Source organism: Syngnathoides biaculeatus, chromosome 5 (assembly GCF_019802595.1).
Source record: "Syngnathoides biaculeatus isolate LvHL_M chromosome 5, ASM1980259v1, whole genome shotgun sequence".
Classification (NCBI taxonomy): Eukaryota; Metazoa; Chordata; class Actinopteri; order Syngnathiformes; family Syngnathidae; genus Syngnathoides; species Syngnathoides biaculeatus.
Window position 1 is genome coordinate 25,084,188 of NC_084644.1, and position 12,908 is coordinate 25,097,095.

Below are 12,908 nucleotides of genomic sequence, written 5' to 3' on the forward strand. Positions count from 1 at the left end.
TGAACTCAGAACCCACATGAGCATCCACACATACCCCCCCCCCCCGGCCCTCCCCAAACACACACACACCCCTCCACACACTTAATTCTAATTGTAAATATCTTAACGTGCCTTGGTACTCAGACTTTGACGATGTTGCACGTCGCCTAATCTTTGATATTCTCACATTTAATTGTTACTTTTTGCACCGTATATACCATTGTTTTATTTAGCTTCTTGTGACTGATGCTTATTATTTATCGATCCAGCCATCCGTTTTCTTAGCTGCTTATGCTCACAAGGGTCGTGGGGACTGTTGGAGCCTATCCCAGCTGTCAACGGGCAGGAGGGAAGGTACACCCTGAACTGGTTGCCAGTCAATCGCAGGGCACATCGAGACAAACAGCTGCACTCACAATCACACCGAGGGGCAATTTAGAGTATCCAGTTAATATTGCATGTTTTTGGGATGTGGGAGGAAACCGGAGTGCCCGGAGAAAACCCACACAGGCACAGGGAGAGCATGCAAACTCCACACAGGTGGGTTCGGGATTGAACCCGGGACCTCAGAACTGTGAGGCCAAATCTTTCCAGCTGATCCACCATGCCGCCGCTTATTATTGACACTTTTTGAAAATATTTTGGGGAGAACAGGGAAGTATGGTACTATAATCCTAATCATCTGTATGTGCTACACATGTTGTAGAATTGACAATAAAAGTACCTTGTCGTGTATTTCTCTATGCAAGTGACATATTCTGACGGGCAGAATGATTAAATGCTCCGAAAACCTTGGTTTCCTGATAGATTTCAGCAATCATCTTTAATCAATCAGAAAAAAACAGATGAAGAATGAATCCAAAATGAAGGGTTTCATGGTCCAAGCCACCTAAGAGAAGTTCATCAATCGTTTTATTTCCAGTAGATTTGGCTATTGTAATGGTATTCTGACTGGACTCCCCCAAAAGAGCATCGGGTTCTGAACAGAAGGAAGTGATCAGAGCATATTACTCCAATTCAAAAGTATTTACAATAGTTCACCTGTAGAAGACGCTTTAATGTTGTGCTACAGTGTAAAAACTAGAACCTATGAAGTTTGCCAACTAATTTCAGTCTAACAAATTGCAACCACTTTAATTTGGTAAATTTGAACTACTTCGGGTGAAGAATATATTGATTTAACAACTTTAAATAACTTACAAAACTTGGATAAAGTTTACCACACATTTGTGATTGCATTCCAGCCACAACGGCTGATCCTTTCATTACTGCAAAACACGCAAAAAAACATAATCACAGATGGAAAAAACATATCTCTATTTATATCATGTCATATAAATGAATCTGAATATAAAAAAAAAAAAAAAAACATGAGCACAAGCCCAAAATGGTCTGACATTGAAAATACAGCATGCAGACATTGTCAATCGTCAACTTCAGTTCATTTAAAGTTATATGGAATGGAATGGACAATTTCTTAAAGTGTGAAGTCATTCTATTTATGTCTGTGGTGGACATGTCCCCTGAGGATGGTAACAACAGTGTTGTTGTTATTGTTGTTCCACTTGCACGGCAAATGCAATTTTCATTCCATGGTTTTACGTGAGTTTCAGTTTGAAGTCAAAACAACGACAGGTGTGCAGAAGCAAGCATGTTTTCAGCGTTATCTGTGATGATGATTACAATTGCCTGTGATTTTTATCCACAAATCTTCTACAACAAAGTACAACATAGTTCGCATGAATGTGGCTTTCAGGCATGATGCGATTAAGCTTCATTCATATTTTCTGTCATTGTAAAGTTGATTCATAACTTTATCACTAAAATAAGATTGAAATAGGATTGTTCAGTGTAGCTTAGCACCTACGTCTTCATCGTACAGTACATATGAAGTCCTGATTGGGTTGTTCTCATTCACACTGTAGGCTGCTTGTTTTTTTTTTTTTTTTTTTTTTTTGTTACTGTTCAATTTGAGCTCCTACAGGGGTTATTGCTGTGCTAAATGGCCTCAGCGGGCCTTTGTTGTGTTTTTTTGTTGTTGGAAAAAAAAAGGTTTTTCCAAAGTACGTCATCCCAAACCCACAAGTTGCTTTTACGCGAGTGGGACAAATCTCCTATGGCTCCAGGCTGCTAATAACGGCAATTAACAAAGGGTATGTTTGGAAATTCACCCCAAGTGCGCTCTCTACACTCCAGAATGTTTGGGAAATTGTCCGAGTGTGCCGTTCGGTTATTCAGAGTGCCGCTCTGACTGAGGAGACAGAGCGGCCAGAGCGTCAACCAGGAGGAGATGTTTACAGGGAGAACTGACACATTCATTACGGCGAACGCACTGATGTATCCCCGCCAATGGCCAACATGCTCGTTTGTAAATTCACAGAAAACGAAGCACACGCTGCCTCTCTAAACACTGCCCTCTCAGAGCGTAGTGAGAGCATCAGTTTGAATTACCAAACGTAGACAAAGTAATTCCGATATAACCGCTATGACTTGTCACAATGCTAGCTTGTGTATTGTTCACGAGGAATGCTATTCAGCTAGTTCGTGTCATCAAGTGATGCACACGACTACAGCTGTACAAGACTAATTCTCTGGATTCCAAATTATATTTTAGGGTTTTGATTCTTTCTGTATCACACTTAGCTTTTCTGGTCTCTTTGGTTTGCTTATATTTACTTGTATTAGAAGACCCTGTTGTTGGCAAACATGGGATAGCTGCTAAAAGCCTCCACGTCCGTGTCTGCCATTGTTCCCAGAGCTTCCATTCATCAATTTTTCATACCGTTTATCCCCACTTGGGTCGCAGGCGTGCTGGAGCCTATCCCAGCTATCTTCAGGAACGAAGTGGGATACACTCTTAAGTGGTCAAGAGCCAACTGCATGCAGGGGACATATAAACAAACAACCATTCACACTCACATTCACACCTACAGGCAATTAGGAGTCTTCAATCAATTTACCATGCTGCCTTTTGGGATGTGGGAGGAAACGGGAGTACTCCACACAAGCGGGGCCTTTGAACCCCACTCTTGAGAAGTGTGAGGCAGAAGTGCTAAACAGTCATCCGTCAACCCAGTGCTTGCTTCTGGAATAAATGCACATCGAGGAGAAAATGATTGATGCACTCCTGGCCCACGCCTCCAGTCTGTATACTGTCTAATTGTAGAATTCTCTCTATCAAAGAGACTTTCTAAAAAGAATTTTTTTCACTCTCAACAACGTTTATCCTGTTCAGTGTGGCAGGGCTATGGCGCCTATCCCAGGTGACTTTGGCCGAAATGTGGACTAGAACCTGAACTGGTCGCACATATAGACATGACAACCGCTTGTACTCACCTTCACATCATCACTGAGTGGGAAATGAACACACCCTGCCTGCTCGAAACTCAGTGTACCACTACACCGACGCTTTAATAAATTAATAATGAAAATCAGATTAGAAGCATTAGATGGGGCCAGAGAGGTGAGTTTCCAGAAGATCATTAAAGTATTTTTTTTTTTACAATCAGGACATGCAAGGGAACTGTAACACATACAATAAATGTTTTTGACCTAAATGCTTACTTCACTTTTAATGTTGCTTATTAGAAACTGTGAATTTGAGAATTTTTCGTATTTCCTGATGTAAATCAAGTCCTTTTGTGTAAAAGTATGAATAAGCGGGTAATTTTTTTCATCTGCTAGTTATCTGTTCATAGTTGTTAAAATTATAATAAATTTGTTATCCATTCATAAACTGATTACCGGTATCTGTATAACGTAATCCCCCATTCATGGGAGGTGTTACATTATAGTCCACCTCATTGATAACGGAATTTTGTGAAAAAGAAATATCCCTTTTAAATACACACTGGATATGTAATAGTTGCATTCACGGCATTTACATTTTTCTTAAAGGTACATTAGCACACCTAAAACAATAAAAACACCCGTGAATCCATTTTCTGAGCCTCTTATCCTTACTGGGGTCATGAGAGTCCTGGAGCCAATCCCAGCTGTCATCGGGCAGGAGTCAGGGTACCCCCTAAACTATTTGCCAGCCAATCGCAGGGCACATGGAGACAAACAACAGTCGCAACCACACGTAGGGGCAATTCAGTCTTCAATTAATGTTGTATGTTTTTGAGCTGTGGGAGGGAACCGGATTGCCCGGACAAAACGCACGCAGGCACGGGGAGAATATGCAAACTACATCCACACAAGCGGGAGCAGGATTCAAACTCCTGATCTCAGAAATGCGAAGCCAACTCTCTAACCATTTGTGTCGCCGTGCTGGCCCATGAAAACACATTTGAACATAATGTATTTAGAGAGAGTAAAAGAAATGCATAACACATGAAAAAAATGTATAAACAGTTTTAAAACAATCTGAATCCTCTTTATTTGCCAAGTGTATGTCAAAAACAGGGTGAATTTGTCTTCGGTAGTTAGACCTGCACGGAAAATCAAAACCATATTCGATAACAAAATCAACTTTGATAAGTATAGTGTGATCAAACAATTCATAATTCAATTGTATCATTCTATGTATTTTGAAAGTAGAAGGGGAACATAACCAGCCGACCAAAACATAATTCAAAATTGATTTAGGCACAATAACATCAGTTTTTGTCATTTCCATTAAATGTATGTATTGGAATTCTGTGCTGAGGTTCAACACCCTCAGTTCTGTATTTAACTCACAATGGGAGAGAAAGCCAAATGTACCGGTAGTCTAATCCGTGTAATTCTAAGATATTGGGACATTCTTTGTGACCCAGAAATTAGCCTGGTCATGCACAAAATCATCAAACATTATATCTTCATCCACGTTTTTATCAAACTCAAATACATTTAGGACTTTTTGATGAATGGCTCCCTTTTCCCCTTTACCTCAATGCACTACTGTCTTGTCCCCCGCCTACTGCCCTCTATTATAATGATGATTCAATGCTCACCCACCACTAAGTCATAATTTCAAATGTTGTCAAGGATGGAGTAAATAAAGATTTCTATGAAAACCTCTGGATATTAAATCTCCACAGGAGGCCTTTCCATTATCACTGCATGGAAAAGGTCCCATTTCATCTCATCATTGATTTGATGCACGATTTATGTACTTTTATGAGTATGACTGAGATTTTCAGTGTTATTTCAAAAGCATTCCACTCCACAGTGAAGGACGATGATTTTTAGCATTACCTACTGTTTGAATCAGAAGCACAGGCAGAGTAGCCCCCACCCAAGAAAAGAAAGCAGTAGCATCTCTAAAGAACAAGTGCATCACAATTCTACCAGTTGACAAGGGAGGATGTCCTGTGATCCTCAACGGACTACACGATAAAGATGACTGCTCTACTGGATGACAACATCACATATGAAAGGCTTACGAGGGATTTCACAAGCGGGTACAAGAAAATAACCAGTCTTCAGAAGCTAGAAAAGAAGAAAGGAATTGTCACCGCATTCAATGTTGTAGGTATCCAAGGGATGCGGCTTGAATTTCTGGATTTCCAAAAACTCACAGGGAATGACCTCCACTTAGCCCTATAGTCACCAACTTCTACTTCCACAGCTAAAGCACGACCACTCCACTGCTTGACGATACCCTACACCATAAAGAATACCTAGGAATTCACCGGCAAGGTTTTAGAACCTGAGACATCCTACAGATGAAACCATGGTTTCATCAGATGGGAACTTGCAGTTCACATGAAGCCTCACTACTGTGAAAACAGAATCAATAAGAGATCTAGTGCAACAAGGCTCTAGTGCAGTCTACCCCAAGTGAAGTAAGCCTCGGCATGCACTTTACGGACACGCCCGCTTCATTACTCGCCCTGGACCCTCAACACAGCCCATAACATCCCTACTCTTGAGGATAGAAACGGCAGTTATCTTTGAAGAAAATCCTTCTGACTATACCTAACTTACCCATGAATTTGAAACCTGTGAACAACCTCAGACAGAATCTGATTCACCCCAATGAAAAAATCTCCAGAAGAAAACTCAGCAATGTTGTTTATGCAGTGCAGTTCAGTGAGGAGAGCCAAGACCTGCATTTTGGGGAGACCTTTCACAAACGCACAGCGCAACGAAGGGTAGTTTAGAATCAGCAATTCTGTTGCATCTCAAAAAGAAGGGACATTCCTTTGATCAGAGCAATGTTCAAATTCATGATAGGAGGGTGGCCAACTTGAAAGAAGCCATCAATGTCAAACTAGAAAGACCCTTTCTAAACACAGGACATTTGGACTGCCACACGTCATCTGCTTCCAGGAATTTCCTGACATCTCTTCCGCAACGATTTTCTCATTCCAGGAGAAGAGTGGCCACTAACGAGTAGGTGAACAACTTGTTCATTCACCAGCCTCATTTGGCCACAACAGTAACAACAATGCTTTTGTTACTATCCCCAGGGGCCACACCCACCAGACACATAAATAAGATGAGTTCACACTTGCAAAAAAAACTTGAGTTGAAGAAACCTCTTGGATGAAAAGGTGGAAACTCTTCAACAAACAAGAAAAGTCTAGTTACCTTGGTTGGACCTTTGCGGATGATTGTGCAAAATGCTACCTTGCACAAAGCAGTGATGTTTACATGTAGCTCTGGCCCTTTGATTTTGAGATTCCAAATCAAAGATTCTTATTTTATGCCCGGCTACTTTGGTTGTGGCTAAAAACCTCATAATTCTCATAATGGCAACTTCAGAGTTTTCCACTTGAGTCGCCCTCAGTGGGAGAACATCAATAACATCTGAGCTCTATTTTATGAGGTGAAATGTTTTTTCTGGACTGTGTTTCACACAGGTGCCAAGTATTACAAAGTGAATATTACTGACACATTGTCACATTGTATTTCATGACAAAAATACACTCGTAACCAGATTCTTTAGGGCTTCGTGTTGAACTTGAGTTGGAAAAGTACGAGCCTGACATTTGACCACTGGTTGGTGGGAGCAGGGGCTCCTTCTTGTCAAGACCGGTACAAGCAGTGAAATGCCACTGTCGCTTATTGTTCTCCATTGTCAGGGCTTATATGAAATCCATTTTCTCCGTTTGAATACATTCTGTCAGGCAAGGAAAATCCCACAATCAAATCTCTTGGGGCTTCTTTTTGACATGGCCCATGTGACAGTTCTGGGCATTTCAACATTTGTCATTTGACTGCAAACAGTCTGCCTCGATACTCTTACTTTCTTCACACCAAAGTTGACAATGTAGTTGTTGTTATTTTTCACAAATATCATAATATTATCCATATTATGCAAATGGTAAGCATTGATGCTTGAGATGTATCCATGAGGGTTAATCAAAAATCCATGTAAAAACATTAAAGTAGACCAGTGACAAACTATTTGAAACTGCTGTTTTATTTCAAAACCTAGCAATTATGACATTTAAGGTTATTGTCAACACAAATGTAGCTGGCCGGCTCGCCTGTACAATTTCTGGCCCTGTGGTCCATCAAGTCAGAGAGAGACATGAATGATTCACTATCGCGCTTATTCGGATTCACTATGCGTGGCATTTACAAAGGAATAAACATCATTAAAGATCCTCACTTTGGTCTTTGCTGCAAAATCCATGTTGGCTGTCAATTGCACAAATACCTGAGCAACGATCTCATCTCAGCCGCAGATTAGTCTGACTGGATCCTGTTGAATCCGTCACGTTTCCTTCATATGAAATGTCAATGTTTTTAGGCACGTCTGCCACAGGACTCCACAAGGAATTGCGCAGACTTTTGCTTGTGGCCAAGAGGGATTTCAAAGAGCTCTTCAGATATCTAACCTGGCAGCGTGTTGCCAGCCTGTCACATGCCGCCGTGGTATTCAAGCAACGTTTCCTCAATCCTTCGTGACTTCATGAGACTCCTCTATGAATCACCCCTAACATCCCCCAAAAAAGAGACACAAAGGACTCAAAGACATTACGGACTTTGAAAAATATTTATACATCAATTAAACATTTTTAGATGAAAACAGGCAGCTCCGTTTTACTTATTAACTCTGAGCAGGGGAAGAAAATTCAAGTTGGATGGTTCAACTTGTCAATTTGCGTAAGTTGGCTGAGGTCAAACGTCAGTACGATAAACAAATAATAGTAGAGTTATATTAACAGTTGCCCTGCGACTGACTGGCGACTAAATTAGGGTGTAGTCCGCCTTTCACCCGAAGCCATCTGGGATAGGCTTCGGCTCTCCCACGAGCCTTGTGAGGCTTAAGCGTCTTGGATAATGGATGGATATATTAACAGTACCCACAGTCTTAGGTGCCTGCAAGTGAAAAGACAAAGCCATTTGTACAATATAGCTAATAATATTATACAGTAAATCCATCCATCCTTTTGACTGACATGAAAATCTGTTAGTTTTATTGCTTTTGTGGATGTTTAAAAGACGGAAAATGATCTACTGTATGAGAAAAATTGTACCTTTTATTTGTGAGTATTCCATATTGAGATTTGAATGATCAACAAATGTGCAAAGGATTTTACTTGAAAATATCTATGTAAATGCTGAAAGGAGTTAGTAGTAGCTGCAGTATTTTTCAACTCATGCTCCCATCACATATCAAATGTCTTGCTAAAACAATTAGTACAAAATATTTGAATATTTTCAATTTTGCCGTATCAATGTCAGGAAGGCCCATTAAATTTCTGGTAGCATATTCATATGAGGTCAGTTTGGGAAACAGAAAATAGCTTCTCATTAAATATATGCGGCAAGAAGTTTCATGGAGATATTCATAATTCAGTAATTTAGTGCTCATTGTAGACTTTGCTAATGACGCTCCAACTCTCATTAAGATAAATACATATGCTTTCTGCTCCAGTCATAATGTATTATATCAACATTGGATAACAGTTATTTGTTTCTTTGTTCATTGACTCTATTTGACTGCAGCTGTGACAGAATGGAATGATTATATTTTGCTGAAACAATGTTTATTGTTTTATACTGCTGGACCAGCTGATTTTATTAATGGTACAACAACGGCAACAAAGTGCCCCAACACAATGTGTAATTTTGTGTATGCGCCTGCACTGGGGCTCTCTGCGGTAACACGGAATAAATCCCCTTGTGGTCACAGCAGCCAGCCAGTAGACCTCAGCTGTGTGTGCTTGAAAACACACACATGACAAGTACATTTCCTTCTCCAGTGACACCATAACATCACCCCCGCTGTTCCCCCACTCCCCTTCGTGAAGCCCCAAGAACATTGTAAGAATCTGACAAAACAGAGATGTCACAGTGCGAGATAGAGAACACCCGTTTTCCACTTGTCTATCTGTCTGCATGTCGCTCTTTGTGTGTCTGCAACTGTCTACACAAGAACATGTTTTTTCTTCTAACCCACTCCAGGAAATAAGCATTTTTAAAAGGGATTGAAATAAGAGTGGCACGATGAACAACACAGTTCTGAGGAGTCGGGTACGGCCTCACCTGTGTGAAGATTGAGTGTTCTCCCCGTGCCTGCGTGGGTTTTCTCTAGGTACTCCGGTTTCCTCTGACATATCCAATTCATGCATGGAAGGTAAACAGAAGACTCTAAAGTGTCTGCAGGTGTGATTGTGATTGGCTGGAGACAAGTTCAGAGTGTACCCCACTTTTTGCCCGTAGATAGCTGGGATATATGCTCATTTTTTTCCCCCTCACAGTTTCAATCTTTCACTCTGCTTACAAAAACACGGCTGTCTCTCCATCATTGCAGACTCCCGTGCAGTTTTCCCATTTAAGTCCACTTTGTTCAAGATATTCAGATCTGAGCTTTTCTGTTGTTGTTTTTTCTGGCAATGGCGAGCAAAAATTAATCCAATCACCAACCTCTCATTGGCCAGGAGTTGGGCATGTCCGCTAAACTTGATTAGTTTGCCCATTTTGCGCAAAATGGGCATAAATGGACTCGTCAAGTTGCAATGCAATCTTACTACTGATCCAGACCTTTTCCAAAGTTGAACTTTTGATGTCTGAAGACCGGTCGATTGAGAGGCAGTTGTGGTCGATCGCAGGACAGCGTGACAAAAAAAAAAAAAGTTCCCTTTAAACTGCACGTCGCAGATATTCTGTGTTGCCCGCAAAAAATAATAATCCAATGCAAACTGAAAGTATAACATAACTGTGTGGGTTTTCTCCAGGCACTCCAGTTTCCCCCCACATTCCAAAAACATGCAACATTATTTGGAACCTTGAAATTGACCCCAGGCATGATTGTGAGTGCGGCTGTTTGTCTCCATGTGCCCTGCGATTGGCTGGCAACCGGTTCAGGGTGTACCCCGGCTCCTGCCCGTTGACAGCTGGGTTAGGTTCCAGCATTCCCTAAGACCCTCGTGAAGATAAGTGGTGAAGAAAATGGATGGATGGATGATTCAATGAGTGAGGGATGATTGGTCGTTACGTCCAATTCACATACGTACTGTAAAAAAGAAGAAACCACTAGTTTCTTTTAGGCAGCACACAGAACTTTCTCTAACAATGAACGCTGCTCCGCCCATTGCTATAAAAAAAAAAAAAAAACGACTGGCTAGCGCATACACATCGAGCAGTGTGTCGATTAGTTGAAGCCAGTTGGCCGGCTTTTTGGAACTCCCAAAACATGTGGAGGACATGGTTTACAAGATTGATTATGGTGGGGGGGTTTCTCAAAGTTTGGCATGTAGAATTAAAACTGGTCATGAGAGCTTCACATTTTTTTCAGTTCTGGTAACATGATGGATCTTTAATTCGACCTGGTAAGCCAAAAAAGGCTAAGTGCATAGATAAGACACATAACACTGTGACTACCAAGAAACCTTGCATATAGACTGTTTTCAACCACGTGACTCCATGGCACCTGGCCATGTTGGATGGGTTCACTCTACTGACACGCTGTTCACTGTAATATTTTGCATATCGACCGGAGTTACACAAATGTTCATACGACTAAAAAGCCTGGAAAGTTATCGGTGGTGATTAGATGTTGTTTCAAGAAACCGTTATGACAAGAAGTGTGCTTTGATCCACAATATCGATCCATATGCCTTGGAGAAACACAAATGAAGCACACGCCTGTGGGCGCCGATTTCCGTGACATGTTAACTTTTCCCAAAATACGCTGTGAAGCACTATCATCATAACATACCATAAAACCTAAGCATTTTTTGTCATAAAAACATTACATTTTAAGTCAATCAGTCAGATATATTTTTGGAAATAAGGACTAGCAATGGGAAAATACACGCTAAACGCATTGTTCATTTGTTGTCTCTGCGACGTCCTATTTCAGACAGAAAATTTAAACGTTGCCTCATATTTGAAAATCAAATTCAATTTGCAGAGTTCTGTATTCGGAAATTCATCAAAAATTTCACAGAAAATGTGTTTTCTTGCTTATCTACTGATGAAGTTTGGGAAAATATTTACATCGCTTTTTCGTGAAAAGCCGTCGGCCTATGAAGGTGAAGCAGAGAGTGAACAGTGAACAACTACATCTGTAAATAAAAAATAAATAAAAAATAAGAAACCCTTTACAAAAAACTTTAACAGTGTCAAAGTAAATCTTTATAACTTACCTGTGGAATGTTTTCTCACAGCCATGAAACTGCCGATTAACGCAGTTGATTGCTGTCGCTGCACAGGTCAGCATGGTTGTTTTGGGAGTATCAAGATGGCGGATAGAGACTTCAGTTTTGGCGGCCAATGAACAATCCTGTCTTTTTTTCTTTTAGATCAGTGGCTCCACCATACACTCTTTTTCCTAGTTTACCTTACACCCCCTCACTCAAAAAGACGTACACTCACAATTACAAATGTTACAGTATTTACGCAGTCCAGCAATGTGTTTTATAATGACAGCGTCCACTACCGCTGCTTTAGTTAGCAACACAGTCTGGGCAACGTAGCGCAAAGACGAGCTGGATATGCTGCTCATGTTTACTTTCGATATTAATGAATGAGATTTTCTCTTTTCCGAGTGGGAAAGGTCTGGTCTGAAGCCAAAGTAGAAAGTGCAGGATGAGATGGTTTGTAATTTTAAAATGACACCTTGGCACAGCCTGATCCAGGATGAAAGCACAAATACAGTGCATAAAAACCTATTTCTGTATTTTAAATATAGGAGGCAACATGACAAACTTAAAACGGTTTGGGAGCATCATCAACACAACCCCCCCAGATAACAGTTGCAGTATCAATCACACGTTGGGGCAATTTAGAGTCTCTAGTGAATGCATGTTTTTGGGATGTGGGAGGGAACCGGAGTGTCCGGAGAAAACCCACAGAGGCAAGGGGAGAACATCCAAACTCTACACAGGAGGGGCCGGCATTTTAACCCCGGTCGTCAGAACTGTGAGGCCAATGCTCAACAGCTGCGCTACCGTGCTGCCATGACAACACCCATAAGTGAAGAAGTGGGTTTTTTTTGTTTTTGTTTTTGTTGCCTCAATCCATGCCCATCTTCCTCAGGTTTTGGACAAATTACAAGTTGTACAACCTCGAGGGCATTTGACTTGATCTCTGTGTGGTCATGGATTGTCTGTATATTGATCTGCACTCGCTGTCGCCCCGCATTATTCATCAGGTTGTGCGTGAGGGTCTGAACGCAGGTCAGCGCAAGGCTCACGTCCTGCTACGAGCGGCTTGGCCTCATGTGTCGCTCTTATTTGAATAGCATCCAGGCCATCAGTTCTGTGGTGAATGCTTCCCTAAACTAGGTTCCACGCTGATTGGTGTGTCAACACAGGCTGGCGTCGGACGGCTTGCTCAAATGTGACTATGTTTGTAGTGCCAGCCGCTTCAAATCCAACTGAGATCTCATGAATAGGTGAGCGCAATCTCATCCGATTTGAGCAGGCAGAGCAAATCTAGCCTGTGTTGACTGACACACCAATCAGCAGGGAGCAGAGCAGGAATCTGTTTAACCGCCTGCATGCCCCCTCAGCCATTGTGCTCGCTAACAGTATCACGAA